Source organism: Sapajus apella, unplaced genomic scaffold, assembly GCF_009761245.1.
Source record: "Sapajus apella isolate SASKATOON/1434 unplaced genomic scaffold, GSC_monkey_1.0 scaffold16, whole genome shotgun sequence".
NCBI classification, from domain to species: domain Eukaryota; kingdom Metazoa; phylum Chordata; class Mammalia; order Primates; family Cebidae; genus Sapajus; species Sapajus apella.
In genome coordinates this window covers 6,444,533-6,450,532 of record NW_022436956.1, presented here as the reverse complement: position 1 = coordinate 6,450,532, position 6,000 = coordinate 6,444,533, and the positions used below count along the sequence as shown (strand labels likewise).

Here is a 6,000-nt window from a genome sequence, read left to right as displayed (position 1 = left end):
AATTCCTGCCAGTGGAAGGGGACTTGACTTGTCTGAGCCTGTTTCCTCTCCAGAGAAAGGTGCTAAGCCTACCTCCCTCCTGAAGCTGTCAAAAAAATTACAAGCAATTGCTTGCATGAAACACTGAGCAGAGCCAGCACATAGTACAGCCACTGGTGTCACCACTCTACCTCCCCGATCCCCCAGCAGCAACCCTTCCCTTTCCTGTGGTCCCTGAGCGCCCTGAGCCTCGCCTCCCAAGCCTTGGTTCCCAGCCCAGCTCCTCGACTTCTCTCCCTCTCATCACATTCAGACCTTAGTCTTCCTTCCCCAACTCCTTCAGACCCCCCTTCTCTAGGTAGCCTTGCTGTCAGAAGTCAGTCCCAGCTCTTCTTCTCCGAGCTGTGATTAGCATTTCTGTCAATTCCACACCAGCACTCAATTAACACCTAGGAATTAAAACCCCACGATGTTAATTTGTCTGCTAACTCCCCTGCCCCACCACAGTTATGCCACCTTCCCTGTTAGATGTGAGACATTTGAGATCAGAGCCCACCATTATACCCTTTAGTCTCTCTCATAGCACCTGTCAAAGTGTCTCAAACACAGTAGGTCTCTATCAACCAACAGAGTTTGTGGACATAAAAATACTAATATATGGTCAATATTCACTAAGAATGGGGGGGTGTCTGTTTAGCATTTAAACAGCCATGGGAAACAGAAACATCAAACTCAGGCTCAGGCTGCTGGTTCTCTCTTGGGGGAAGAGGGGGTAATCCTGTGTGGATTTCACAGTGTTGGCAATATCTGGTTTTGTTTTTTTGTACTGGACCGCAGCTACTGTACTATGTTAAATATTGCAAGATAAAATGTCCTTACTTGATAGGCATCTGCTGTTTAGAGATGAGCTTATTAACATATACAAGGAATGTATCAGGAATTCTCCTGACGAGAGAAAATGCTTAAAATACTTGTTTTAGAAGCTATTTAGTTAGGATTTCAGAGTGTAACTCAACAAACTCCTTTAATTAATATTTTATCTAACAGGAAATATTTATGAGACATTACCAGTCTCATAAATGCAAATAGAATTTCTATAAATAGGAGAAAAAGTAATTTTCTGCAAGTCTCATATTCTAAAGAGAAAATCTTTAACTGTGAAGCCATCTCCTGTGCGATGAAAGAAGGTAAGAGAAGCAGATGAAGGGAACAGAGGAGGTGGGGCTGTCCTCTAATTAACAGTGATAATACATAAACATTTTCTGTTGCTTTCAAGCATCTCCTCAGCAATTTTCAGACAATAAAAGACACACTTAGCACCCGGCACTCCTCCCTGAGTAGTTCTCTTATTCATTTCTATCCTCAGATGTTGTCTGTGCTCTTTGAGAGGCTTGGTCATGGAAAAGCTAAAGCTCCTATAAGTTTGCAACAATCATTCAGGACTAGACGCCCCAAATTTCTCGTTTTTCAGTTCTCAGGTGAGACCTGGACACAGATTTTTGTGTCTCCTGATCCAAGGTCCCATCACTGAGAGAATCTTTGCAAAACAGTATTTCCCAGAGCAGCCTACATTTTGCTTTCAAGTCAGTCCAGCTCCCTTCCCGCCCACCCCCCGACCCCTGCCGCCACCCCGTAATGGCAGAAGGAGTATCATGGTCTTTACATATAATCCAAAAGCAACCGCTAACCCAGGACAGAGCCCCTCCTCAGCCCTCAGCAGATGATTATAGTGCGTGCTGTCTGGACCTGAGAACTGCACAGCCAAAGCCTCTCCCAAGAACTAGGCAAGGAAGGAATTAAGAACTTTCTCCTCATTAGTATTCAGCCCTCAGGTCAGCCAACATACAGTAAGGTGTGTGAGCACCTAGGGAAGCTGAGTCCCTAAGGGGACACAGAGCTTTCCTGTTAGCGACGGTTGTGGCCACATTTAGTGATCACCCCCCTCTACAGAGAGAAGAGGGGCATCCAGGAGGCCCACTGTGGCAGGGCTGCTCTGAGAACTGTCCCAGAGGAGGGTGCCTGGGCAATGGGCTCCATGCACGCTAGCCTCCAAGGCAAGAGGACCCCCAAGGCACTATTAGAGACCACATTTCCATGTCACTGTGCTTACAGGAGAGGATGGACTTGGTGCCCTCCAAGTATTAGTGACAAGCATTTTTCTCATTGCAAGGTAATAAACCAGTTTTCTGATCATAGACGTCTTCTCTTAGCACTTGTGCTAGGTGCTGGGGGTACCCTACTTTTGACCAAGTTGTGTCTGCCCCTGAGGGAGGGGGCTGGCATGGGGGATGTTGACCGAAAAACGCTGGGTGACAGAGAGGGGCCAGAAGGAACACCACCCGGGGAGAAGGGCCACCCAGAACAACCGGTCCTCAGAGGCACCCGCCGGCCCTGCCCAGACAGCAGGCCTCCCTTCCAGTGTGCCCTGGCAGCTGCCTTTCCTAAGGCCCCTAAGATTTAAAGAACACACTCTGGGCATCATCTGTCCTCAAGGCAGGGAGGAATCCAAAAGGGAGAGCCGGGAGGCGGTGCGGAGGACGCCGGCTCTGCCCACGCCTGGGTAAGGTTGAGCTCTCGCGGCCGCTCCGGCCTCCGGTCCGTGCAGGGCGCGTTTCCAGCCATCGCCGCCCAGCAGACGCCGCACGCCCGGAAGAGAACGTCCGGGGTCAGCAGCGAGCCCGGGGACAGCTGGCCTGGGTCCTGTCCCTGGACCTACCCCACCTGCCGCCGGCGGATCAGGCCCCGGACCCTCCCTCCACGGCGGGTGCCAGAGCCGTCGCGCGGGGGATGCAGCGCCCAGACTGCGGCTCCCCCGCCTTCCGAAGGAATTCCCCCATCTGCTGCATCCCTCCCGGGAAACCGAGAAATGCTGCCAACCGCCGGCTCCGCGCACCGTGGAGCGACCGAGCATCCCCGCCGAGGCTCCGAGCCAAGATTTCTGCCCTAATAGTTTCTCCCTTCTTTCTGTCTGCTCCACCGCACCCACTAAACACGCGGCGCTCACACACGGACACGCGTGCACACGCGGCGCTCACACACAGGCGCGGGGCGCTCGCGCGCGCGCGGGTCTCGGTCCCTGGCACCCGCAGCAGGGGTGCAGCCGGGGGCAGGGGGAGACAGGGGAGGGCGCAGGGGGCCGCGGGTACCCTAGGGGAGGGCTGGACGCCTGCCGGGCTCTCCCGCCGCCTTCCTCCTCCCTCCCAGTCCTACCGAGCTGACGGCGTCCCGGATCACATGGAGCCCCCGCCCCACCCCAGCCCGCCCCCCGCCGCCAATGCCGGTGGCCCTTCCAGTCGCGTTACTATCCAGAGATTCATCCGTACCAGGGACGGAGGGAGAGAGGAGGGGAGAGGGAGGAGGGGACACACACACACACACACACACGGGGGGGTGGGGAGAGAGAGAGACTGCCTCCAGCTGCTCTCGCTGGAGAAAGGGAGTGACCCAAGGGGCCGCGAGTGAAGGGGCAAGATGGCTTAGGCACCTCTGCCCAAACGACCCCACGACAGGGAGAGGTTCCAGCTACAGCTCCTCCGTGGGGTCATGGCAGGGGCTGGGGAGTCCCCCCGAAATCCCTGAGCGCCCCTTGCACTGCCGCTAAGGGACACCTCAGAAGTTAGCCTCAGTGGGACTCGGCAGCTCCGATCTCAACAAGTAAGTTGTCTTTTTTTCCTCCTCCATTTCTCCCCCGGCTCCCGGGTTCTGGCGGGCAGGACGACACGCTCAGGTGTCCTTCGCAGGGGCAGCAGGCTTTCACAGGGAACCTGCTAGATTGGGAGCCGAGGGGATAAGGAAAAGCTTAGGGCACGTCTTAAGTTTAGCCAGGAAATTGGAGATCTCCGTAACTGCAGGATGCCCTGGGCGTGGGGAGCCCAGCCATAAACACCTCCACTTCTGGCTCTAGACCAGGGCTACCTGGGGGCACCCCAGATGTCCCAGCAGTGGTGTGAGAGGCAAGGACAGTGACTATGGAGGTGTGGGGTGGGGTGGGGAGGACATTATTCATCTAGTAGGACCCTAACTTCAAATGGGAGCAGGGAGGGCCAGGGTGGGGGCCGTGGCCCCTCAGCCTTAGATTCCCAGTCTAATCTTGCTTTCTCTTTTAAGTGTGGCCAAATTGGAAACACAGCCTTGTGATTTCTGCCCCCCTCACTGCCAGGGTCACTTCCTGCATACCTCCCTATCTCTTTTTAAACAGCTTTCAAAGGGTTCAGAAAGGCCAGGGGTGAAGGCTTCGAGGACAGAGGATAGGGAACAGGGAAGGGCAACCTTGTCATTGCTCCCCTTCTCTTCAAGTCAGTGTTTCTCCCGGCAGGGCTGTTGCTCCCTGGTTTTATCTGTGCCTTCCCTCAGACAGGGCTCCCCCAGGGCTGTGGAGGGCCTCAGGTCCAGCCCCCAAAGTTCTAGGGCTGCCCAGAACCTGTGAGCAAGGCCAGCCTAGAACCTCTTCTAGAATTCTTTTCAAACACCAGGAGAAGATCAACAGGAATGTGCCAAGTACTTGACTCTGTTTCAGTCCTTTTAATAAGCCGAGATTATCACCTTCCTTCTACAGGTGAAAAATTGCAGCCCAGAGAGGCTGTGCCACTTGTCTGAGGTGCACAGCTCATAAAGGGATATTCCTTCCTAGCTCTGACTCCAAAACATGCCTCGTTTTCATCATAAGCCATGCTTCATAGGGCTTTCTTGTTCCCAAAGCACTTTTCCATGTGAGAAAAAGGCTAATATTTATGAAACCAACGTGCTGAGCTCAACGTTCATGAGCTCATCTTGACACCAGTCCTGTGGGCAGAGCCTGTGTCTTCTGTTTTGTAGATGAGTAAGGGTGATGGAACTCCAAGCACTACGTGGCAGCAGCACTGTTATTTCCAAAGCTCTTGTCCTCTGGCTTTAAATCCAGGGTCTTTCGGCTAACAAGAGCTAATTCTGAAAGCTGCTCTGGTCTTCCCTCGTCCCTGCTTTTCCTCAAAGCCAGGTGTAAGTCGCACCATCTGGCTGAATGAGGCCCTCAGGCTTCCTGGAATCTGAGGAATGAACAAAGCAGAGCGAATGATGTGGGAGTTAGAGGCCCGTGGCTGGACTCTGGCGTGAAAAGCTTGGTCGGCGTGGCTGGCATTTTAAACTATCTATGGAGCCCACCTGAGATGGCACCATTCGGCCTAGAGGCATAAGGCCATCGAGGGGAGGCCTGGGGCACAGGGTATGTGCTTCTTGGAAGAGCAGCAGCAGGGCCACCGTTGAAAGAGAGGAAACATCGCATAGAGCACTTGCCAGCTCAGGGGGCTGAGGTAAGAGGCTTACTTGAGCCCAGGAGTTCAAGACCAATTGGGGCAACATAGCAAGACCCCAACTCAAAAAAAAAAAAAAAGGAGGGATAGAGAATTTGCCTATACATTCCACAAAGCACAAGGATGGTCCCCAGAGCAACATTCTAGCCCCAATACCTAGCTCTCCAACAGAAAGGGAACCAGCCACTCAGGCATGGCTGTTTTCTGGCCTCTCCAAAAGCTGCTGTAAATTGCTGGCGTTACTCACAGGCAGCATTTTTTATTTAAGTAGCCTGCCTGCATTCAGCAGAAAATGAATGTGCTCCATCCAGCGAGCAGTTGATCTGAAGGAGGAGCCAAGGGTGAGGAGGCTCAGAGAGGAGGTGGGCCACATTCACTCTGCCCAGGGCTGTCCCCAGAGCTTAGCTACCTTCTCTGGGATGAAGTTAGATCTTAGTGGGATTCCCCATCGTGGCTTCCCCAGAGTCTGCTGGCTCGGCCTGAGCAGTGCAAAGCTCTTCATTTGTGGGTCCAGCAGAGACATGCGTGAGGCTCTGTCACAGCATTCCCCTGCCTCGCTGCCTCTGGCGCAAAGTGAGATCCTTCTGGGGCTTTCTGCGAGCTCCTGACTGGGTTTCTTGGCCAGGAATTCAAGAGACTCTGAAGGCTGCTCTAGTCATCTGTGATGAAGTAAATTCCCCAGGCGGGAAGAAACGACTAGAGTACCCATTCTCCAGCTCCCACTTGCCCTTCA

General features: G+C 53.7%; 1 protein-coding gene across 2 annotated transcripts in view; it reads left to right on the top strand.

The window, feature by feature from the left end:
- Positions 1-3,257: 3,257 nt before the first annotated feature.
- Positions 3,258-6,000, top strand: part of KCNJ5 (potassium inwardly rectifying channel subfamily J member 5) — a 29,973-nt gene continuing 27,230 nt past the window's right edge. For both annotated transcript variants that reach the window (XM_032285004.1, XM_032285005.1), the window contains exon 1: positions 3,258-3,633. The gene's annotated coding sequence lies outside the window, so the exon portion shown is untranslated. The remainder of the gene's footprint in view (positions 3,634-6,000) is intronic.